Raw genomic sequence first — 26,844 nt, forward strand, 5'->3', positions numbered from 1 at the left:
CGAGCCCCACCCTAGGCGCATGTATGTGCACCATTGATGTTTAAGTAGGGACCGCAGCAGGAATCTAGCCACAGCTATGGATGATGACATCAACTCAGCTACAGTATTTAAGTGCAGGCTCCGCTCCCTAGCGTTGCCTTTGCAACAGGTCTCCTCGCTGGTCGAATACTTGTTGCCTCCTAGAAAATCGTCTCGTCTCTGCGTTCCTGTTCCTCATTGTTCCTGGTTCCTGTCTCCTTGTTCCTACCTTGCTTCATTCCTCAGATTGATTACACGGACTTGACTCTGCTTCGCCTGACCACGCCATTGATTCTCTCCAGACCCAGACTTCCACTTCACCTGACTACACTTTGCCTATCTCCAGACCCAGATCACTGCTTCGCCTGACTACGCTATTGCCTATCTCCAGACCCAGACTTCTGCTTCACTTGACTATGCTTGACTATCTCCGTGATCAGACCTCAGCCTTGCATGCCACTGCCTTCGGATTGCCACCAGCCCTGATTCAAGCCTGTTCTTCAGTGCCTCTCCAGCTAACTCCCTGGATGTGGTTTACTCAGGCTTCGGCCTGCTCTTGCTCATGCGCCCCCTGTCTGCCTCTGTTCCATTGGCTCCTGAGTTTCCAGGACACGACCTTGTCCAGAGTAAGACTGTACTATCTCTCACCTGCTGTCTCTGGGCTGAACCAACTCATACCTCGACTATACACTGAGGCCCACCTAAGTCCTCCCAGCCCCGGCACCCAAAGGCTCAACCTGTGGGGAACGAGGGCTGGTATAGGTAAAGCTCCAGCAGCCTCTGCCTATCAGCCCACTCTGTCTGCCGACGGTGGGGACCCGTAGGTCCTTACCTACGGGTTGCGTCAAACCCACCTCGGCCCAAGGGTCCACCTCCGACGCAACAACTTGCTAACTTCATGGAGTGCCCCCTACTCCTTCTATTATCTGAGAGAGTAAATAACTGATTTACATTAACTTGTTCAAGTCCTTTCATGATTTTCTAGACCTCTATCATATCCCTCCTCAGTCATCTCTTCTCCAAACTGAACAGCCCTAACTTTCTTAGCCTTACCTCATAGCACAGACATTCCATGTCCCTTTTCATTTTGGTTACCCTTCTCTGCACTTTCTCCAGTGCAACTATATCTTTTTTAAGATGTGGCGACCAGAATTGTACACAGTATTCAAGATGCGGTCTCACCATTGAGCAATACAGAGGCATTATGACACTCATAGTTTCATTTGCCATTCCCTTCTTAATAATTCCTAACATTCTGTTTGCTTTTTTGATCACCACAGCACACTGAGCCGACCATTTCAATGTATTATACACTATAATGCTTAGATCTCTTTCCTGGTTGGTAACTCCTAAGATAGAACCTAACATTGGGTAACTACAGCAAGGGTTATTTTTCCCTATATGCATCACGTTACACTTGTCCACATTAAATTACATCTGCCATTTGGAAGCCCAATCTTCCAGTCTCCCAAGGTCCTCTTGCAATTTATCACAATCCACTTGAGATTTAACTACTCTGCATAATTTTGTGTCATCCGCAAATTTGATTACCTCATGCATTGTACCCCTTTCCATATCATTTATAAATATATTAAAACACACCAGTCCAAGTACAGATCCCTGAGGCACTCCACTGTTTAACTTATTCACTATGAAAACAGACCATTTAATCCTACTCTCTGTTTCCTGTTTCTTAACCAGCTTGTAATCCACAAAAGGACATCACCTCCTATCCCATGACTTTTTAGTTTTCTTAGAAGCCTCTCATGCGGGACTTTGTTGAATGCCTTTTGAAAATCCAAATACACCACATCTACTGGTTCACCATTGTCCTTCAAAAACATTTAGGAGATTTGTGAGGCAACACATTCCTTGGGTAAATCTATGCTGGCTCTGTCTCATTAAACCATGTCTATGTAAATGTTTTGTGATTTTATTCTTTATAACAGTTTCCACAATTTTTTCCAGCACTGAATTCTGGTTCACCAGTCTATGGTTTCCTGGATCACCCCTGGAGCCCTTTTGAAATATTGGGGTAATATTGGTCAACTTCCAGTCTTCAAGTACAATGGATGATTTTAATGATAGGTTACAAATTAACTGAAATGGATCTGAAATTTCATTTTTTGTTCTTTCAGTACCCTGGGGTGTATGCCATCCGGTCCATGTGAATTATTATTCCTCAGTTTGTCAGTCTGGCCTACCACATCTTCCAGGTTCACCGTAATTTGGTTCAGTTCATCTGAATCATCACCCTTAAAAACCATTTCCGGAATGGGTATCTCTCCAACACCCTCTTCAGTAAACACTGAAGCAAAGTAATTGTTTAATGTTTATGTGATGGCCTTATCTTTCCTTAGTGCCCATTTAACCCCTTGATCATCTAACAGTCCAACCAACTCCCTTGCAGGCTTTCTGCTTTGGATATATTTTTTTAAGTGTATTTATTTATTTGACAATTTTTCTATACTGTCGTTTGGGGGTACCATCACAACGGTTTACAAATCACACAATAAAAATTTAAATAACAATATTATAATTCAAATTATTAAAGTTTTTATTGTTAATTTTTGCCTCTGTGGCCATCTTCTTTTCAAATTCTCTCTTAGCCTGTTTTGTCACTATCTTACATTTAAATTGCCAATGCTTATGATTAATCCTTGTTTCTTCTGATGGATCCTCCTTCCAATTTTTGAATGAAGTTCTTTTGGCTAAAATAGCCTCTTTCGCCTCAGTTTTTGGCCATGCTGGCAATTGCTTGACCTTTCTTCCACATTTCTTAATGCGAAGAATACATATGGACTGTGATTCTAGGATGGTATTTTTTTTAACAATGTCCAAGCTTTCCTACATAGCTTTTGGAAATGTTCCAAGATAATTGCTTTCTGGAAAGACATAATTCAATGCTGTTCAACAGGATGGAACAGCTCCCCTATGAGGAAAGACTAAAGACATTAAGAATTTTCATCTTGGAGAAGAGATGGCTGAAGGGGGATATGATAGAGGTATTTAAAATCACGAGAGGTCTAGAATGGGTAATTGTGAATTGGTTATTTACTCTTTCAGATAATAAAAGGACTAGGGGGCAGTCCATGAAGTTAGCATGTGGCACATTTAAAACTAATCGGAGAATGTTCTTTTTCACTCAACGCACAACTAAACTCTGGAATTTATTGCCAGAGGATGTGGTTAGTGCAGTTGGTGTACCTGTGTTTAAAAAGGATTGGATAAGTTCTTGAAGGAGAAGTCCATTACCTGCTATTAATTAAGTTGACTTAGAAAATAGCCACTGCTATTACTAGCAACAGTAGTATGGGATAGATTTAGTTTTTGGGTACTTGCCAGGTTCTTCTGGCCTGGATTAGCCACTGTTGGAAGCAGGATGCTGGGCTTGATGGACCCTTGGTCTGACCCAGTATGGTACATTCTTATGCTAGGTCTTACCCTACCGGATAACCCAAAATTCTGGCTATTTGGTTTCCATGCATTTGGAACCCCACAATTCCACAAGCCCCAGAAATTATTCATAGACAAAGGGGGGTTTATGGCCAAGAAAACCATACTCCATACTTGGACAAGCCCAGAACCCCCGAGTGTGGCCCATTGGGAAAGAAAAATGATACAAGTGCTGGTTTTTTAATATCTATCAAAGAAATCTCTGTCAAAGCCTAAACAAGCCATGGTAGCACAACTGTGGCAACCTTTCAGTTTATCATCAGAATTTAAAAACATATTCCACACACTGTGAGAATGGGTATGATCTGTGGAAAAGGAAATCAGTCCTGCCCCCAAAATAGCAGGTATTAAATTTGTGGCTCTTCTGCACTTTCTGGTACAGTTGCATTATTCTTTAGGGTGGGGGAAGGGTGGGGATAACAAGAGTGGCTCCATTACCTCCTTGGAGGATCCTAAGTAGTCTGTAAATTCATTACCTAAACTAAAAACGTGTATTACCTCTTATATATGTATAATGTACACTAGAATTTTTTTCTTTCTTTGTTGTTTACCGTACTATGTACAAGTATATGAAATGTCTCTCTCCTATAGATAAAGATGGGGAAAATACCCAATGTCCAATCCTGATGTATACTTTTTACCTTTGTAGCTGCACCTTTCAATTTTTTTAAACTATTTTTCTTATTTTATCAAAGTTTCCCTTTTGAAAGTGAAACCCACACTCACAAGAGACAGAGGATTGAGCATGCAACCATTTAAGTGAACTGCAGCAGAGAAAAATGCAGCTATGAAACTTGAGCCACCAGCCCAGGAAACCCAAAATACCCCTTACTATCATGGTGCTTAACCTACCATTGAATAGATGAGTCACAGATTCAGGTAGAGGATTTGCATATCACAGCCCCCTGAACTTCTGCTAGTAATTTTGTAGGAAATATCACTAAAAAATCAGAGAATTCAAACTCCTAAATTACAGAACTATGACTGGAAAAGGGATTTATGAGAGAAATGTACTGGAAAACAGTCTTAGGAATAACACAGGTATTCAGACCCATGGGTACCGAGATCCCAGACAACAGGAAAAGAGGCAGGCAGGATAGAAGGGTATGCACATGGTTTCACTGTCCCAACCTTCCTCCTTTTCCCCCCTTCTTCCTGAGACTTAGTATTTGGTTGAGAGGTGATCCATACAGGGTCAGACAACAGATAAAGCAAAAGCCAGGCTGGGTAACAGCACATGACTGGCCATGAGCTTAGCGGAGCTAAAATCAATGAAAGCTGAGACTGTGGAGATCCAGAACCACTGATTACTAAAATAGCCATGAGCTTAGTGGATCTGTAAATCCAAGCCATAGAAAACATTCCTACCAAGGGAGGATAACTGAAGGACAGTGGCAGGCTTAGAGTGGTCCCCCCACATGAGTGATGGAATCCGAGTGACAGATATGGAAACCAAGTAGTCCCTGTGAGCAAAGGGATCTCAGTGACAGTCTGGGAGGCAGAGTTGGGACCCCAGGAGGGTGTGGACCCCAGCGGCAGATTGGGAGGCAGAGTTGTGTCCCCCAGGAGGGCATGGACCCCAGCAGCAGTCTGGGAGGTGGAGTTGGGTCTCCCATGAGGGTATGGACCCCAAAGGTAGTCTGGGAGACAGAGTCAGAGCTCCCAGGAGGGCAGGGGCTCTAGCGGCAGACTGGGAGGTGGAGGCAGGTCCCCCAGGAGGATGTGGATCCCAGCAGCAGACAAAAAGGCAAAGTAGGATTCCCCAGGAGGGAGTGGACCCCAGTGGCAGTTTAGGAGGTGGAGTAGGAAGGAGATGGTTTAGATACAACAGACCCCCTCAGGCCAACACTGCCCACCAGCTGAGTTGCATCTTTTCACATGGGTGAGACTTGGGATATAAGGGGGAGGATAATAATAATACTTGAGTAAGCAGGAACACAAGAGGTCCCTTCTATTCTATAGGGTGGTATACTGTGGTGGCTAACAACCCCAAATTGCCAAATATTAAATGTTCTTGCTATCTTGAGAAATGTATATAGTTGTGTAGACTGAGACTACTAACCACGAGTAGATAAGTGTGCTGTTTGACATCCTATTAGCAATGTACATAGTAGAATGTATATACCTGTATAGTCTAATAAACCTGTATATATTTGTATATACTGCCAGCCTTGTGTGAGTACAGGAGCACACCATGTACACTCTCCCCATGGGGAAGATACTTACCCACATTAAGGTGAATCTTAAAAACCTGATGCACACCATAGTTAAGCTCCGGAATTCATTGACAGAGGATGTGGTTATAGCAATTCATGTAATTGGGTTTAAAAAAGGTTATATAAGTTCCTAGAGGATAAATCCATAAACTGATATGACGATAATTAATAAGCAATAGTAGCTTGTGATCTGTCTAATGTTTGTTTACTTACCAGGTACTTGTGACTTGAATTGGTCACTTTTGGAAACAGGATATTGGGCTTGATGGACCCTTGGTCTGACCCAGTATGGCAATTCTTATGTTCTTATGGGAGATATGCAAATATGTTGGGCCGGCACATACCAAGCAGATTTTAAAAGCTGCCCGAGTATGTGTATATCTCCTGCTGTTCACCAAAATATAAGTTTTCAGAAAAGGGGTGGTGTGTGGGCATGGTCTGGGTGGGGCATGGGTGTTGCTGAATTTCACAATGCAATGCATCCCCCGCTGTATAAATTTACTTCTGCTATGGATTGTGTGTAAGTAATAGAAGAAAAACATTTAGGCATGTCAGTGGGGTTTTAAGGGTCAGAACTAATAGGAGGAAAGGAAAGATATTAAACTAGGAGGGTTTGGAAGTCCTACTCCTTACCTGGCCAAACTGGGAATGAAGAGGGAAAACTGGTAATGGCTCCAATGTATTAAAATCCCCCACTTACATGGTAGTCGTGGCATTTGCATGCATAGATACGCACCCGCTTAAAATTGCACACAGGTCAACCTATTTTATACCATGCACGCACATATGCACATATGTTATAAAGTAGCCACAGCCCTGGCCACAAGCTAGCAAATGTGTGCATATGTGCGCCCACATGCCTGTTTAAAAGTTACTGTCATTGTTACCATGCTTCCTCCCCACACAAATGGAATATTCTGTATGTTTCCTGGTAGAGATCTGTCAGGATATCTACAGTACTGTAGCCTGCTTTGATGTATATGTAATTGTAGGATATCAAGAAGAAGTAACACATAAATATTTCCTTTGCCAATCCCCAGCCCTATGTCCTCTTTGACAAAGAGGTTGTTTGCATCTGCAGTCACAGCAGCCACAACACCAAGGAAGTCTAAACCAACACCAATATAAAAACCATTAAAAAATGATTCCATTTCTCCATTTTCTCCAAGTCTCTATTTAAATTATCTTCTCTTTGTATAGCCAGTCTCCTGACTTATGAATCCCACAAAGGAAGATCTGAAAGTTGCAGCTAATTATATAGCTTTGAGGTTCTTCTGAAGTCATATAAACTAGTTGGACCATTGTCCCATTAGTTCTTGACAACGTTAGAATAAATCAAGATCACTTCCAGCCAAATAGTAGAAACAGTTGAAAAAAATAGAAACTAGGATAATGATGGCTTAAAAATATAAACAGAAACATGAACTGGAGTAAAACTATTCAAGAAAGATTTGAGGTCAAGAAAAAATGGATTCAGTCAAATCTGATTTTGGATTTGAGAAAAAAAAACTTTGATTAGATAGCAAACATTTTATGATAGCAATAATACCAAAGAAGGGTAGTGTCATGCTAATTTGGCATCACAACCAATTTAGTCTTAATGCATTCCAATCATACAAAACCTTTCATAGTCAGGTTCTATTTATGTATAAATAGGAAGCCAAGCTATCTCAGTATACATAACACACAGCTGTCAGCTGACAAATCAAGCTGTATTGTTTATGAACTATTCTAGGGCCTAACCGATGAGAATGCTAATTGTTAGATCATGTTTTGTTTAGATGATTATATTAATATTTTCCACAAACATTAATGCAGAAAGTAAAATGAACCATCCCAGTTTAATCAGATATACATTTTTAAAAAACACTCAAAATAGACTGTACCACACAATAGATTTACACTTCAAATGAATGAAGCATGTACTACATTATATGTTTTTCAAAACTGATTTATTGAGGGAAAGATGCATACACTTTTATCTAAAAATACACAAAACCCTATTTAAGGCCTGGTCAAAAGTAGAGCAAAAAAGTGCAAGAAATCTACAGGTCAGTTTGCTTGCAACTTCAGAATGGGAAAAAATCAACAGAAAAACAATATCCAGAAAGCACTGTGGGACCTATGCCTAATCCTTATATTTAGTTGTCTTAAAGCCCCACTCTACTTTTTTAAACTCTTTATTTATAGTTTTCAAAAAATAATCCAAGATATAATCTTGTACAGAGAAAATCAAGAATTAAGCATAAAGAGGAAAAACTTCATATACAGGAAAAACTAAATAGAAGAAAATAAAATATGTGAATTCTTCTTTAAAGTCCTCAAAAGGGGGATACAATACACAACTCAAAGGAAAAGATAAATGATCAATTTAGGGAAAAAAAAATGCATCAATCGTGACCTAACTACAGAAAACACAATATACCCAAAGGAATTCAAGCTTGCTCAGAAAAACAAGTCTAATGCACATTTATCACTTATCACTGAAAAAGCGAGACAGTTGCCCAGGATCATATGAGTCATTATTGTATTTAAGAAGACTTTTGCAGGGAAATTTAAGGAAAAAAAAGACCAACAATCTGTAACACCTGAAGTCTCATTAGAAGAAACTGTCTATGCTTTTTCTAGGTTTGTTTTGAAACATCCAGAAACATCTTCATCTTTAGTTGCAAAAAACTTTGAGTTTGATGTTTAAAGTCTCAAATGCCAGTCTCTAGCCATTTCAAGAACCAACAAAATAATCATAGTAGAAGGAACAGCCAGAGGATTCTAAAATCATTCTAAATCAAGATTATTCCATTCAGGAAACTCAGGGTCCAATTCTTGTTGTCCTCTAGTCTTGCCAAATCCCCATCCTTTCTTTTATATGGAGGAAGTTAATAAATCCTATACACAGGTGGCACAGACTGTTAAGGAGCCTGCGGGATCTCAGTAAAGTATCTCTTAAACATATTCCTTGGAGAAACCAGTGGTAACTTAAAAAAAATTAATGAATCTTAAATTCTAGCTTTTAATCATGTTTTCCAGATTCTCCAGTCGGTTTGAATTGATCCATGTGGACTGCGAGGGAGATACCACATAGGATATCATGATCAGTAGTTAGTTGCTGCATTGTTCAACATCCATTTTGGTGTTGAATTTTAAATCAAGTGGTCCCTTCAGTGACATTCAAAGGAACATCAATCTGAATTTCACTATTGGATCTCATTAACATTTCAACATTTCATTTGATGATTATATCTGAGATGGATTGAAGAGTTGATTGCAGCTGGTCCCTTTAGCAACATTTAAAGGGACATCAACCTGAATTTTATGACCCATTGGATTTCACTAATATTTGAATATTTCATTAGATGATTTTCTCTCTGATGGTTTGAATAATTGATTTCAGCTAATTACAGTGTTTGTAAATTTTTTTAGATAATATTCTTTGGTAGGTAATTATTTGTCTATTTAGACACACTTTTGTGAATATTTGTGTAAGAATAATAAATTGTGATATATTTTATATATGTTTATTTTGATGAAACTATAGAATTGTCCAGATTTTCTATTACATCCCAAATGGTTTCCAAGGTACAATGAGATAATTTCATTGGCAGCAATGATGTCGAGACAACGAAAGGAGAGGCAGTAGAAACCATGGGTGCAGCAGACAAATCTTGAACCAATCCAGCTTCTTCAATTGGAAACAACCTGCTCCAGGTTCCATGGTGCTGACTTGACCAAAAAATCCTGCTCCATACTTCTCGCTGCCAGCCTTGACCTCCCTGGAGTCGACATAAACACTTCTTCATTCAGCAACTCTCCCTGCTGCAGCGAGGAAGCAGAGGAGCAACAGGATCTCGCAGGGGCATTCCTGCATCCGGGCTCAGAGATGCTGACAAGCCTGGGAGAGACAGCACAACTTCTCCTCCTGGTTAATCCAATGCCTCACCACCCGATTGCACATTTAGACCATGAACAACATGACAGGCCATCGGCCCAGCAAATGGAGACAGGTTTGGGATAGCAAGACAAAAACACAACTTGGCCTTCCTCTTCCGGCCCATGAAAGGTAACCAAATCCAGGAAAATGAAAATATTTCCATCGCAGGGCAGAGGCACTCGTGATCCTGTAAGCTGCATGGCTAACCATCTTGGATCCCCTGTCCCAGGGCACTTCTTACTTCAGTTTTTACTTGCACAGTTTTTGAACACTCTTTCTGGAAGTAGCATGAAATAGAAACTGTGGGAAGACGCACAATTAAAAAAAAAAAAATTCAAGCAAATTGACTTGCTGGTATTACCACTTTTCTTGTCCTACTTTTTGTCTGATGCTTCAATCTGACCTGTACTGTTATACAGAATGAACATGGTGGGGCAAATTCTGCTAAAGCATATCATAGATAAGAAAATATACTAACAGTACATATTAATAAAAAAAAAAAAAAAGAATAAAATAAAAAGCCTCACTTCTGCAAACCTACTGAGCTGTTCACATGGACAAATTATATTAGTCGTAGCATCCCACTCACAATCAAAAATGAAAAAAGACCAGAACAGATACTTCATTTATATGACTGATGGCTGAGAAAAATTTTGATATACTTAGTCACAATTTATTGCTATTTAAAACTGTTGGAAAAAAAATCATTTTTTTAACTTTCAAAATTTAATGCAGAGAAAGAATATAATTTCATTCAGATATTCTCATTCTGCCTTTCTGTACAGAATGTGACATTTCAATACTGAACAAGAGATTTATATTATACTATACAAAAATTGAGAACATCACTACCTTATGCTAAATGCTAGAAACTATAGATGTATAAATAATTCAAGGTCATATTCTAAATTTTAGACTGGTTTAAGCTTGACAAAATGTTCAGATTTTACTAGGTTCACTGTGGGAAGTTGTCTATGTGGATGAAACCAATTTCCCACAGATTCAACAAAATCCAGTAGAATGTAGATGTCCTTGTTTAGACATTTAACAAATTCAGCTTTCTAATCCAAAGTAAATCTTGCCTCACAAATCTACATTTTTTTTTTAAAGGGTCACCACATGTGGATAAAGTTGAACTGGTAGATGTAGTGTATTTGGATTTTCAGAAGATGTTTGACAAAATCCCTCATGAGAGGCTTCTAAGAAAACTAAAAAGTCCTTCTGTAGCTTGCAAACTGGTTAAAAGTCAGGAAACAGGGAGTGAGATTAAATGGTCTGTTTTCTCAGTGGAACAAGGTAAACAGTGGAGTGCTCAGGGATGTCTACTTGGAAAAGTGATTCTTAATATATTGTATTTATAAATGATCAAGAAAAGTATATGATGAGTGAGGTGATCAAATTTACAGATGTCACAAAATTATTCAGAGTAGCTAAATCACATGCAAATTGTGATAAATTGCAGAGGGACCTTGTGAGACTGGAAGATTGGGATTCCAAAAGGCAGATGAAATTTAATGTGGGCAAGTGTAAGATGATTCATATAGAGAAAATTAACCCATGCTGTAGTTACAGAATGTTAGGTTTCATATTAATAGTAGTTACCACCCAGGAAAAAGATCTAGGCATCATAATGGACAATACATTGAAATTGTCAGCTCAGTGTGTTTTGATGGTCAAAAAAGCAAAATGGTGAATAAAGCAAAGAATGTCATAATGCCTTCTGTATCATTCCATGTTGATACCGCACCTTGAGTTCTATTTTCACTCCTGGTTGCCACATCTCAAAAAAGATACAGATACACTGGAGAAGTTACTAGGGATGTGAATCGTTTTAGGACGATTAAAATTATCGTCCGATAATTTTAATATCGTCTTAAACCGTTATGGAACACAATACAATAGAGATTCTAACGATTTATCGTTATAAATCGTTAGAATCGTGAGCCGGCACACTAAAACCCCCTAAAACCCACCCCCGACCCTTTAAATTAAATCCCCCACCCTCCCGAACCCCCCCCCCAAATGAGTTAAATAACCTGCGGGTCCAGCGGCGGTCCGGAACGGCAGCGGTCCGGAACGGGCTCCTGCTACTAAATCTTGTTGTCTTCGGCCGGCGCCATTTTCCAAAATGGCGCCGAAAAATGGCGGCGGCCATAGACGAACACGATTGGACGGCAGGAGGTCGACTGCAGGAGGTCGTTCAGCGAGGGTTCCGGCGCCTCGCTGAACGACCTCCTGCAGTCGATCTCCTGCCGGCGCCATTTTCCGTACGAAAACGATTCGCGGCGGGAAATCGCTCCCTGACCCCTGCTGGACCTCCAGGAACTTTTGGCCAGCTTGGGGGGGGCCTCCTGACCCCCACAAGACTTGCCAAAAGTCCAGCGGGGGTCCGGAAGGACCTCCTGCCGTCCATTCGTGTTCGTCTATGGCCGCCGCCATTTTTCGGCGCCATTTTGGAAAATGGCGCCGGTCGAAGACAACAAGATTCAGTAGCAGGAGCCCGTTCCGGACCGCTGCCGTTCCGGACCGCCACTGGACCCGCAGGTTATTTAAGTCATTTGGGGGGGGGTTCGGGAGGGTGGGGGATTTAATTTAAAGGGTCGGGGGTGGGTTTTAGGGGGTTTTAATGTGCCGGTTTTGCGATTTTTCGATTTTTCACGATTTTTCACGATATTTTACCCCCCCAAACGGCAACAATACGATTCCCTCCCCCTCCCAGCCGAAATCGATCGTTAAGACGATCGAGGACACGATTCACATCTCTAGAAGTTACAGATAAGAGTGACCAGAATTTATTTATTTATTAATTTATTTGCATTTTTTTTATATACAGACATTTGTTTAGTGACCTCACATCGGTTTACAGACAACAGAAACTTGCAGCAATACTAAAGCAAACAGAAGGTTAGCATCAGTGCATTAAAAATGAAGGGTTTAACCAAGTAATAATAATGATTAAATAATGATTCAACCAAGAAAAAAAGGGGGGGGGGGGTGAAACAATGGCGCAATAGGAAACATTAAGAGAATAGTGATACAAAGCATAATGCCAAATAGAGTGACTTAGTTAAATAAGCTTAAGATATAATATACACAGCAAATTGTTATCTAGTGGTACTTAGATATTTAATTGTGGGATATAATAAGTGAATAGGGATGCAGAGAAGATTGTCATAATGTGTAATTCAGATAAATAATTGTAAGTTATATTGAAAAACAATAGAGGAAAGTAGACTGCATGTGACTGCAGTAGAGATCTTAGGAAAGTTCTATTGAGAGAAGTTGTGGGGATGAAGGCAAGAAGAAAGTAGGGATGTGAATCGTGTGCCCGATCGTTTTAACGATCGGGTTCGAGGGGGGGGGGGAGGGGGGAATCTGATCGTTAGAGATGTGAATTGGGATCGGTTCCGATTCCAATTCACATCACTATTTTTTTTTAGTGAGGCCCGCGCCGATAAAAAAAAACCCACCCGACCCTTTAAAATTACCCCCTTAGCCTCCCCCACTCTCCCAATCCCCCGCCCCCAAAACTTTTTACACATAACTGGTGGTCCAGGGGGGGCGCGGGGAGCGATCTCCCGTTCCCAGGCCATCAGCTGCGCTAAAACAAAATGGCGCCGATGGCCCTTTGCCCTTACCATGTGACAGGGTATCCGTGCCATTGGCCGGCCCCTGTCACATGGTAAGGGCAAAGGGCCATCGGCGCCATCTTTATGAGTGGCAGCCAATGGCCCGAGAGCGGGAGATTGCTCCCCGCGCCCCCCCCCCCCACGGACCACCAGGTAATTTTAAAAGGGTTTTGGGGGGGGGTTGGGAGGGGGGGGAGGCTAAGGGGGTCGGTTTAAAGGGTCGGGTTGGTTTTTTTTTTATCGGGCCATCGGCGCCATTTATATTAGTGGCAGCCAAAATGGCGCCGATGGCCCGAGATTGGGAGATCACGCCGGGACCCCCCCCCCTCACTGGACCACCAGGTAATTTAACATTTTGGGGGGGTTCGGGAGGGTAAGGGATTGGTTTTAAAGGGTCGGGGTGGGTTTAGGGGTTGTTTTGGTGTGCCGGTTTTCCTGCCCTCCCACCAAATAATTCCCGTGCCCGATTTAACGATTTTTGACGATAAATCGGGGGAATTTGTATTGTATCTCACACTCTAACGATTTTTGACGATTTAAAAAATATCGACGATTTTTTTAAATCGTCAAAAAACGATTCACATCCCTAGAAGAAAGCATGTATATTAAGTATAGGCTTGAGAGAATGATAAAGGGGATGGAATGATCCCCATGATGAACAGCTAAAGAGATTAGGGCTGTTCAGCTTGGAGAAGAGACTACTGAGAGTGGATATGAAAGAGGTCTATAAAATCATGATACGACTAGAACGGGTAAATGTGAATTGGTTATTTACTCTTTCAGAGAATAGAAGAGCTAGGGGGCACTCCATGATGTTAGCAAGTAGCACATTTAAAACAAATCGAAGAAAATTATTTTTCACTCAATGCACAATTAAGCTCTGGAATTTGTTGCCATAGGATGTAGTTAGGGCAATTAGTGTAGCTGGGTTTAAAAAAGGTTTGGATAAGTTCCTGGATGAGATGTCCATAAACTGCTATTGATTAAGTTGACTTAGGAAATAGCCACTGCTTTATTGGCATTAGCGTGGCATCTAATGCCAATGTTTGGGTACTTGCCAGGTACTTGTAACCTGGATTGGCCACTGTTTGTGTTATGCCTGTGGATGCTTGGACCGAGGGGGAGTTGACACTACCTGGGGGAGGAGCCCCACAGGTCCCCACCATTGGTAAGTGAGGCTAATGGAAAGCAGAGGTCAGCCCCTGTGACATGGTGAGGGCAAAGGCGATCTGCTGCCAGTATTCAAAATGGCGCCGATCGCCTTTGCCCTCACCATGTCACAGGGGCCGACCGTCGGTACCTGTGACATAGTGAGGGCAAAGGCGATCGGCGCCATTTTTAGTACTGGCATCGGACGGCCAGCATGCAGGAGGTTGCTCCCAGACCCCCGCTGGACTTTTGGCAAGTCTTGTGGGGGTCAGGAGGACCCCCCAAGCTAGCCAAAAGTCCCTGGGGGTCCAACGGGGGTCCCGAAGTGACCTCCTGCACTCCGGCCGTCCGATGCCAGTACTCAAAATGGCACCAATAGCCTTTGCCCATACTATATCACAGGGGCTACCGGTGCCATTGGTCAGCCCCTGTCACATGGTAGGAGCACAAGATGGCGCCAATGGCCATGTGACAGGGGCTGACCAATGGCACCGGTAGCCCCTGTGACAAAGGCTATCGACGCCGTGATGAAACCTGTACCGAGGGTGTGAGAGTGCAGGGGATGGCTCCCGGACTCCCCGCTGGACCACCAGGGAGTTTTGGTAAGTCTTGGGGGGGTCAGGAGGGTGGGGGGTTGTAGTTAATTTTAATTTTAGCTGGGACACGAATAGAAATCGCCATATTAACGCATCAGGGCGCCATACGGCCGAATGCAACGTATCTGCTCCCCGACGAATCCGAATCACGAATGCAATGTATGGCTTCCCTCTGCACATCCCTAGCCGACGGCACCCGGCACATCAGGTACCCCAGCATGGAACCCCCCCATGAAGCCCAAGAGCATCACGATGACCCAGAGGCAACCAAGCTTACGGCAAGTACAGCGGCGTGGTGTGCAGGACGCCAGTCCCCATGCTGGGACACGGTGCACCTGCCTCCCTGGTTCAAGAGTGAATGCGGCAGTCTGTAGGGATAACCCTCAGGCTGCCAAACATAACAGAAACAAGAGGCTGTACTTGATGGACCCTCGGTCTGACCCAGTATGACAGCTTCTTCTGTCCTTATTACCATTTACTAATGTTTTGACCAGTAGGAATCCATAATACATTCATTTTCCACTCACTATAGAGATAGGTGTGACTTAAATAGATGTGACATAGATATGCAGTATAGGCATGACATAGATATGTATCACTTTAACTGCCTGGTTTCACCTTATATTCAGAGAAACAAGAAGATGGAAGATATTTTCTAATTGGAATGCACAAGCCTATAGGTTGAATTCTATTGTGCACGGTCATGTAATGTGGTCACTGTTAACACAAAGCTGTGTCCTTATTCAGTATCTTTCACATTATGTATACTCTGAGATAATTTGTGGAAAGGTTTTAATGTGAAGGTTGAAGAAGAAAGGCAAAGAGACCCTATGCAATAAAGGTTAGCATGTCCATTCAGGGCTTTACAACATGCTAAAATTAGCATGCTATACGTTAAGGGCTGAATTTTCAAAGTCATTTACTTTTCTGACATAAATTTCTTGACTTATACTCGAGTATGTATGGTACATAAAACATGGTTTTATGTGCATAAATGAGTTATAAAATTGTTCTGGGCTCAGTACTCATAGAAGTATGTGTATAGGAGTTATGAGACGTAGTGAGAGGAGGAGGTCGAGTTCTGAATTGCTTTGGGGCTTCTCCTCTTTGCTTCTTAAATTCAGCATCTAAAATGTGTTTAGCTTGAGATTATGAGGTATAATTCATAGTGAGAACCCTTCTGTAATAATTTTGATGGTAGAAAAGAGAATATTTTTTCATTATAGCACAAAAAGAAACTCAGAAAGAAAAAGACAGGATCAAGAGGGTCATTTATCACCTTGCATTAGGGCCTTATCACACACGATAATGCCATTAACACGTGAATATTATCGCATCACCAAATGTGTCTGCAAATTGAAAATTAGTATTTGAGTGGGAGGAGTTTGGGCGAAGTAAATGTAAATGAGGGTCTGCTAGCATGGTGTGCGATAGAGTATCGAAGGATTTAATGCCAGAAATAGCTACTTTTTTTTTTTGTGGTACAATGAAAAAACCTTTTATTGCTGGCGATATCGCAGATCACATTATTATCGCAGCAATTATCGCACCGCGAAAAAAGAGGAATTCTAATGGACATACCTACCAGGCCTTCCTGGCCTATTAAAAACACCTATTTTAACCTGGTCTACCTTCTTAAAGCCATAGGGGTAGATTTTCAAAGGGGTATGCACGTAAGATACGCGCGTACCCCCCGAAAACCTACCTAAACCCCCCCCCTGAGCGCGCCGAGCCTATTTTGCATAGACTCGGCTGCGCGCGCAAGCCCTGGGACGCGCGTAAGTCCCGGGGCTTGCAAAAAGGGGCGGTTAGGGATCGGGGACGTGTCCGGGGGTGTGTGGGCGGTCCAGGGGCGTGGCCAAGTGCCCCGACACAGCGGCCTGTGTCGGGGCCTGCCACGCCAGCGCGCGTAAGTTACTACTGCCCGGAGGCAGTAGTAACTTCTCCGATAAAGTTAGGGGGGGGTCTAGATAGGGACGGGGGGGTGGGTTAGGTAGGGGAAGGGAAGGGAAGGTGCAGGGGGGTAGAAAAAAAGTTCCCTCCGAGGCCGCTCCAATTTCGGAGCGGCCTCGGAAGGAAAGGGCAGTGCGCGCAGGGCTCGGCGCGCGCAAGTTGCACAAATGTGCACCCCCTTGCGCGCACCGACCCCGGATTTTATAAGATACGCGCGGCTACACGTGTATCTTATAAAATCCAGCGTATTTTTGTTTGCATCTGGTGCACGAACAAAAGTATGCGCGCGCGTATGTTTTTAAAATCTACCTCAGCATGTTTATGGCCAATGTAATTATTGTAGCATACTGGATGCGTCAGCAGGCTCACTGCAGATAACTATAACCGGAACAACAACGTCAAGAACAGGCAAAGCCAGTTCAAAGCCTTCCTAGGGAAGTACCTGCACCATGCATAGAACCATGGGCCTGGCAGGATGGCGACCTGGGCCAGCGACCGGCATGTAGACGCCCACGATGCAAGAGATCCAGGGAGCATATCTTTCTGCTATGAAAATCCTTTGTTGGGCATTCCATAGAACTGTGTGGGTTGCAGGTATCGCCTCAGTTCTCAAGCTTTCCTGGAATTATATGAAGAAATCTGAGGGGATTTGGATTCGGTCACACAAAGGTCCCATGGTGTGCCAGGTCTCACCAAACTGTTGGCCACCCTGCATTTCATGGCAAGCAGCTCCTTCCAGACAACAGTAGGGGCTGTGGGGGGGAATGTCCCAAATCTCTTTTTCATGCTGTCTGAACCTGGTCATCGCAGCAGTCTCTGACCATATTAATCGCTACATAGCATTTCCTTGTGACAGGCAGGACTTGATGAACTTGAAGAGAGGCTTTTATGCCTTTGCAAACTTTCCGAATGTTCTGGGAACTATTGACTACACTCACATAGTTATCATTCCACCCAGTCAGAGGGAGGAGATGTACCGTAACAGAAAGCTGTTCTGCTCCATCAATGTGCAAGTGGTCTGTGATACCCGAATGAGCATCCTGGTCATGGTGGCCAGGTTTCCAGGAGCTGCACATGATTCATTTATATTTAAGTAATTGAGCCTCTTTGCAAATTTTGAGGATGGCCTGTCTGGTGACATGTAGTTCATAAGTAAGAGAGACACCTCTTTCTATATTCCATGTCTAGCTATGTGTTTGTGACAAATGGCATGGAAATGGAGGGTGGCTGGGGGGGGGGGGGGGGGGGGGAGGAGAAACATCGCTGCCAAGACAAGTGGCTTGCAAAGTTATGTCTGCAGCCCATTGGCCCAGGGCCTTGGGTTCTCAGCCCATACTGGAGACGCCTGCAAATCTTGTCACGGCAAACAATGCACCGGGCCTAAAGCTTGGCACTATACACTTTCAATGCGTTCATTTTCAAAATGCCCCCCCCCCCCTTCCTGTCCTTACGTTGGGAGCTTTTTAAAGCTCACAGATTTATGACAAGCTTGAAGTGTCCACACTGCTGACATTGCGTGTGGCTGGTTTATGAGATGTCATCTGCATTGTCACCTACTGTTTGTTTTGAGCCTCACACACCTCAACCAGAAATAGTGTCCTGTGCATGTTGGTGATGTGCCATATTCCCTGTGTCGTGGCTCACAAATGGGTGTCTATGCAGGACATACTGCTGAGCCGGTATGGACATTCCCAATCACGTCATGAAGTACTATTTATGCAGCTAACACAGGTGTGGCGGCTCTTATATAACACTTCCAGACTGACAGCCACAGCCAGCTACACACCAGTAGCCTTAGCTTGGTTGCGAGGGCCTGGCACGCAATTGTTGCAATACCCAGATGCGATTCAGTTATCCCAAACAGCTGAGCTACTTTTGGGTACTGTTATCCTGCACATATACTGGCCCATAACAATCTGAAATGCTATTAGGTTATGCAAATCAGCCTTTAAGGACTCAGGAAAAGGTACAGGCTACCTTATACAGTCTTATAGGATGCAGTGTTTTGGCAGCCAGATATGCAAGTGACAATGCTATGATTGATGGATTAAATGTGTCTTTGGTGTATGAGATTCTGGGTACGATTGCAGGACCTGGCTTCTCACTCCCATTGCCATTCCCAACATGCTGGCAGAGATGAGGTACAATGATGCCTTATGTGCTACCCACTATGTTATTGAACACATCTTTGGAGTTCTCAAAAGTTGCTTTCGCTGTTTGGACAAGACAGGTGGAGCTTTAATGTATGTCCCACCCAAAGTTGCAGATATAGTGTTTCTCTGCTCCGTCTTCCATAATCTCGCTCTACACCATGGACTAGGAATAGAGATACATTTGGATCTCCCCCGGACCCCCCATGTGTACCCACACAAGCACACAACATGACAGTGAGTGGCAGCCAGCTTCACCAAAACCTTATAGAATGCCACTTTGCCTGATAGGCCTCACCTACCACATTCTCTTCCAGAGAAGGGAGGCCAGTAGACTGTTAGCTGCTGCTCTCCTCGCTGTCATCTTTCTTTCTCTGACTGCTTCTCTGTGTAGGTCACTGTGTAACCAAAAGCACATATGCCTACTCAGATTACACTTAACAATGAAGCAGCAGACTGTACTTGGAAAACTTTTGTGAAAGTAAAGATGACCTCAAATACATGTCGCTGCCATAATGTGTTCTGATAGTGACAGTAAAAGAGGCATGTTTGGCTTGAGAGTTTGTGGGCTACCTAGCACCATATAGCTTGCCACCCCTCATCAGTGGACCCCTTCCTAGCACTCACATGTGGATGCGATAGTGCCACAAGTGTGATGGCACCCCAGCTACTCCTCGAGCATGAAGAGCTACAGCTCTAGAAAAGCTGTAAATCTCAAATAGTTAGGAAGCTTCACAACACACTGTAAAGGTACAGGTACACAGGTTTCACACACAGATCTCCCATTTTATTGCCCCATTTATAGCTGAGTAATGTGTGCATGTGAAGTGATAAACCTGTACAGGGTAGGCTTAGGATCCAACAGAAGAAAATAGGATAATGTATAAACATTGGCAAGTTAAATGTAAGCCATTGATAAGACAGGCTAAGAGAGAATTTGAAAAGAAGTTGACCGTAGAGGCAAAAACTCACAATAAAAACTTTTTAAAATATATCCGAATCAGAAAGCCTGTGAGGAAGTCAGTTGGACCGTTAAATGATCGCGGGGGTTAAAGGGGCAATTAGAGAAGATAAGGCCATCGCGGAAAAATTAAATGATTTTTTTTTTGCTTCAGTGTTTACTAGGGATGTGAATCGGGTGCCCGATCATTCCCGCATTTGGGTTCGTCTGGCTGCAGAAAAATCTCGTTTTCCCGCGGATCCCAGTTTTTTTTTTTAGTGAAAAATCATTTTTTGGGTTAGTGCGCGCTAACTCATGTTAGCGCGCACTAACAAAAATAGCAAAAAATAGCAAAAAGTAACAACACTTTCCCCCCGAACAAAATTCGGGGGGAAAGTGATTGTTTCTTTTTTTACCTGATATATTAATGAATTTAGAAATATCGTATGATATTTCAATTCATTAGAAAAATGATTCACATCCCTAGTGTTTACTGAAGAGAATGTTGGGGAGATACCCGTATCGGAGAAGGTTTTCATGAGTGATGATTCAGATGAACTGAACCAAATCACTAGAAGATGTGGTAGGCCTGATTGAAAAACTGAAGAGTAGTAAATCACCTGGACCGGATGGTATACACCCCAGTGTTCTGAAGGAACTCAAAAATGAAATGTCAGACCTATTAGTAAAATTTGTAACCTATCATTAAAATCATCCATTGTACCTGAAGACTGGAGGGTGGCTAATGTAATCCCAATATTTAAAAAGGGCTCCAGGGGTGATCCAGGAAACTACAGACCAGTTAGCCTGACTTCAGTGCCAGGAGAAATAGTGGAAAGTGTTCTAAATATCAAAATAACAGAACATATTGAAAGACATGGTTTAATGGAACAAAGTCAGCATGGATTTACCCAAGGCAAGTCTTTCCTCATAAATCTGCTTCTCTTTTTTGAAGGAGTTAATAAACATGTGGATAAAGGTGAACCGGTAGATGTAGTATATTTGGATTTTCAGAAGGCGTTTGACAAAGTTCCTCATTAGAGGCTTCTAGGAAAAGTAAAAAAGTCATGGGATAGGTGGTGATGTCCTTTCATGGATTGCAAACTCGCTAAAAGACAGGAAACAGAGAGTAGGATTACATGGACAATTTTCTCAGTGGAAGGGAGTGGGCAGTGGAGTGCCACAGGGATCTGTATTGGGACCCTTACTTTTCAATATATTTATAAATGATTTGGAAATAAATATGACGAGTGAGGTCATTAAATTTGCAGATGATACAATATTGTTCAGAGTAGTTAAATCACAAGCAGATTGTGATAAATTGCAGGAAGACCTTGTGAGACTGGAAAATTGGGCATCAAAATGAAAGATGAAATTTAATGTGGATAAGTGCAAGGTGATGCATATAGGGAAAAATAATCCATGCCATAGTTACACAATGTTAGGTTCCATATTAGGTGCTATTACCCAAGAAAGAGATCTAGGCGTCATAGTGGATAACACATTGAAATTGTCGGTTCAGTGTGCTGTGGCAGTCAGAAAAGCAAACAGAATGTTGGGAATTATTAGAAAGGGAATGGTGAATAAAATGGAAAATATCATAATGCCTCTGTATCGTTCCATGGTGAGACCGCACCTTGAATACTGTGTACAATTCTGGTCGCCGCATCTCAAAAAAGATATAATTGTGATGGAGAAGGTACAGAGAAGGGCTATCAAAATGATAAGGGGAATGGAACAGCTCCCCTATGAGGAAAGACTAAAGAGGTTAGGACTTTTCAGCTTGGAGAAGATACGGGTGAGGGGGGATATGATAGAGGTGTTTAAAATCATGAGAGGTCTAGAACGGGGAGATGAGAATCGGTTATTTACGCTTTCGGATAATAGAAAGACTAGGGGGCACTCCATGAAGTTAGCATGTGGCACATTTAAAACTAATCAGAGAAAGTTCTTTTTCACTCAACACACAATTAAACTCTGGAATTTGTTGCCAGAGGATGTAGTTAGTGCAGTTAGTATAGCTGTGTTTCAAAAAAGGATTGGATATGTTCTTGGAGGAGATGTCCAGTACCTGCTATTAATTAAGTTGACTTAGAAATTAGCCACTGCTATTACTTGCAACGGTAACATGGAATAGACTTAGTTTTTGGGACTTGCCAGGTTCTTCTGGCCTAGATTGGCCACTGTTAGAAACGGGATGCTGGGCTTGATGGACCCTTGGTCTGACCCAGTATGGCATATTCTTATGTTCTTATGTTCTTATGACGGGACGAAGATTCAGGAGAGGCCTGCACCAGGGCACGCTCTACACAGCTGCCTTTGACTGGTCGCGGACCATGGTGAAGCGGAGCAGGTTCTGGAAGAGTCTTGGGCATGGATGGAAGCAGGCACAAGAGACTCCGAAGACCGGGACAGGATTCAAGACTCAGGAATCAAGATCAGGATTCTCAGAAGTAAGGCATTAAAAACAGGAGTCTTCCGGAGGCTTGCACTACAGACGAGAAGAAGGCCATGTACCACGAGGCACCCTCACAGCCCCGTGACGGACCACGATGGTGGCACGCCAGGAAAGGTGAACAGATGAGGGTCCCGGAAACTGGACGAAGAGCTGAAGATGAGACGAACAGAGTCAGGACAGGAACATCGGACATCAGGGACATCTGGAACATCAGGACATCTGGAACAAGAAACAGGCGAAAAGGGAGATCTGATGAGGGATGAGACCAGGAACATCAAGGAGAAGAAGCTCAGGAACACGAAGGACATGAAACGAAGATCCATCAGGACACAGGAAGACCACGGAGGACCTGGACCGGAATGAAGACCACAGACCACTATGCTGACCAGATTCGAAGGCCCTTAGGAACTGAGGCTGGGCCCTTTTATAGGGCTGGTCCGGTGAAGACTGGTGAGGGCCGCAAGGCTTTTCCCTCCGCTGGCCCTTTAAAAACTGAAGAGAGGTGTGGCCGTGCGCCTAGAGAGGGGCAGGACCATGGACAGTATCGGTGGCATCCATGCCATGAAGACGAGCAGGCAGGAGCGGCACTAGGCCGCAAAACGAAGGCCTGACATTGGCAGCCTCCTGCAGCAAGAGGAAATACCAGCAGGGGCTTCCCCACGCGGAGGCGGCATCAGCAGTAGCAGCTCCAGCTGCGAAGATGAAGGAAGGCATAGGGCAGGCTCGGCCTGCCGTGAGGGACGGCATCGGTGGCCTGGCTGGAGGTAAGGGGCTGCCTGCGGCTTGGCCCGCAGGCAGAATCCTAACACAGACACAAGATGTCAGTTTCTTTCACCAGAAAAATTGTTCTGGAATAAGGTGTCATAGGTTGAGGGTGAAAGGGGATAGACTCAGAAGTAGTCTAAGGATTTTTTTTTAGAAAGAGTGATGGACGCATGAAGTATTCTCCAAGTGGAAGTATTGGAGACAAGGATAATATCAGAATTCAGGAAAGCATGGGACAAGAACCAGGGCTTACTAAAGAAGAGGAAGGGACTACAAAGCTGAATGAGAATTTTTGGATGGGCAGGCTGCATGGGCCTTATGTTTCTTTATCTATTGTCATATTTTATGTTTCAATGTTTCTATATAACCATATTGAAAGGTTTTTATTTGAATACATTTTTTCTTTTCTAAATATAAATCTTTGCATCAGTTTCATGTTTTAATGTCTTGTCAGCTTTTTGAGAAATGTGTGTACTTTCAAAATAATTTTGAACTGTGTGGATCCTGTCAGAATAGAACAAACTAGGTTAATATCAGATTGTGCTTATATGAATAGTGGCTAAAAACAATATTAATTCAAAAATCAGAGATGGTTGCAGAAATAACTCTGAAAGGGCATATAATGAGGGCACAGTTTGCAGCTACCTCAAGGTAACTTCTTACCTGATCAAATGAAAATCAAGCACTAAAAAAAAAAAAAAGCTATACATGATCTCTTAAGATATGGCAGTGCAAAGGAGAGAGGTAGAAGTAGAAAAAGGAAATTGTGATACTGTGAACTTGCCTTTCATGCAGTCTAAGTCAGAAAAAAAATAAAGTACAGAATACAGAAGAAGGTTTAGAATAATGACCCTTTCTTCATTAATAGAGAAGTATTGGCTCACAGTGGAAAAGTACCATAATGAAGATGTTGGCAGATACCTTAGGCATGGACTGGGGAAGGTAAGATGAATACTAAAATCCAAATGAAGCCAAGAAAGAAAACTCTATTGATAGAAACTCAGAAAAGCATTCTGCTTTGTTCATTAAAGAATGCAAAAATTCCTTTCCACAATAGTAATATCAAAGCTTACACATTTATAATAATATATTGTAAATAGACAGGCTACTATTTCCCTCAGCATTCATCCAATATAAATTGCATCTTGATTTTCTCTACAAATCTGTTGCATATAAAACATAATCTTCAGTTACGAGACTTGCTGTTTGTTATATTGTGTTTGCTACCTAGAAGGCCAGGAAAAGAAATAAAGATAAGGGAGAAACAAATTACTGTATTACAATTCATCTTGAACTACTGAAGAGGTACAAAGCTGAATTAAAATGTCAATTTGTTAGTGTGAAAAAGGGTGTTTAATGGCTTCAAGTGAGTATTGCTAAAGCCAGCATCATGTTAGAAGAGAAATGCAGTATATCTCCTCCATATCTCTGCAAATTCATGACCAGAGTATATTTTTCAATGTTTACCTGGTTAAATAGCAGAAGATTAACCAGTAAAAGACTATCTCAGTTGGCGGAAGTCCAATTGAAATTATTGTTAATTCAAGGAGCGCATTGACCAGTGATAATTGACTTCATTTAGTTAGTTCATTAGTTTGTATAGTCCTGAAACCACACAACCTTATCCCATAGAATTTGGAGATTAAGCAAAATGTGCCTTGAACAATAAGGATGTGTACCTGTTTGAAATTAAATGGGACATTTTAATGAAATTAACAGTTTCGTTTCAATTTATTTTTAAATTGAAACAAAAGAAAAAGGAACAAAGTTTATTCATTTTTGTTTTTTGTTTTGTTTTTTTTGTAAAAGTACCCAGCCAAAAAGAAAAAACAATTCCCAGGACATTCTCTTTATTCTGACCCCTCCATCCTCTTACCACGTTGAAATTCTTGATGAGGCAGGAGTGATCCCCAGTTGCTCCTGCCCTGCCAGTATTGTGATTAGAAAAGGTGCTGGTGGACCAAGGTTAGTGCCATTTTAAACTTCTTCCATACAAAATGGTGATGGCCTGGGCCTTGCTAGAACCAGTTTGTATGGCAATCAACGATGGTGCTGGCCTTGGTCTGCCACTGCTGTTGTTATAACATCTAGTAAACGTATGCAGGTCTGCAACCGCCATCCATACATATTCAGCATTAAAAACCACTTTGTTGTTTTACTTGGATAAATAAAGGCTGCAGCTTCATTGATAAACATCAGATACCCAAGCCAAGAGCTAGGTACTTAAACGATCCGGGTCATGGGCCAATAGGTCCTTTCTTTCTCCTAATGCCTTCCCTCACACACAAGGATGCCAACTTTTCAACAGACTGGACACTTGAGGATGGGGCTGGAGGGGGGGGGGGGGGTGACTTCAACCTCCCCTCATTTGTATAAAATTACCATCACTGCTCTTGAACATGCCTTCTGTTTCTCATCCCTCTGTTCCCTCTATTCTAGCATCCTCAGGACAGTGGCAATGAACAATCTACCATTGGATCAACAGAACCAACAGGGCCCATCAATGATGAATGATGCACTCATGAATCAACTTGAAACACCATAAGAATGATGAAGCATAATCTGCATAGATGCATGCATTCCATTAATGTATGCGTCCATTGCTCATTTTTCCAAAAGTTATGGAAATATTATGAATACATTGATTATTGACACCCTTTACGGATCTCTTCTTTTTTTATAATTCATATTTTATTAATTTTCATAAAGTAAGCATGCATCTTACTCTATCAGAAAAAGAAAGATATGTACCATATCAAAATATACATTAAACATAAATCAACAAAAAAAATATTACCAGTTACATCACTTTACAGCAAGGTGAAATAAAAAAAAAATTGAAAATAAAAAAGACAAGGCCCTGGAATACTAAGGGGTGTATATAAAGAAACAAAAAACACCAGAAAAACAGACCACGAATACAGTGGATTACAATAATTTGACTATCATAAGGTATCTATAACCCAGGATTGATGTTCAAGTTCCTAGCATTTAAGAAGGATTTCAACTGTTCCGAAATAGTGAAAATGAAACATACTTCTTTTCCTCGTCTATACATCTACATGAATATTTTAATACAAACATATAACCTAAGTTCAACACTTGTGGTCTCAAACTAAGAAATTCCCTTCTCCTTAATTGGGTGGTCCTAGAAAAATCTGGGAATATTTTAACAACTTGATCATAATAAGTAAGAGATTTGTTTTGGAAGTACTTTCTCATTACTTCACTAATATCTTTTTCTGTCACAAAAGACACAAGTAACGTTCCACGATCTAGAATCTCTGCTGTTGAACTTTCCAGGAATTGAGTCAGGTTGTTAAGGATTTCCAGTTGATTATCTTTGAATTTTTTTTAAACTTTTGATATAAAATATGCCTTATTTATCAACAGAAGTTTTGTCTCTTCAAATTTTAAATTTTCCCCAAAAAATGTTCTTAACGTGCTGTAAGTGTCCTTTCCCAGAACACGAGGAAAATTTAAAAATTTCAAATTAAGGTGACAAACATGATTTTCCAAAGACTCTAGTCTTTTAGACTGCCTTCCATAGTCCTTTATCAATTTAAAGTTAGTAGTCTAAGCTTGT

Source organism: Rhinatrema bivittatum, chromosome 9, assembly GCF_901001135.1.
Source record: "Rhinatrema bivittatum chromosome 9, aRhiBiv1.1, whole genome shotgun sequence".
Taxonomy (NCBI): Eukaryota; Metazoa; Chordata; class Amphibia; order Gymnophiona; family Rhinatrematidae; genus Rhinatrema; species Rhinatrema bivittatum.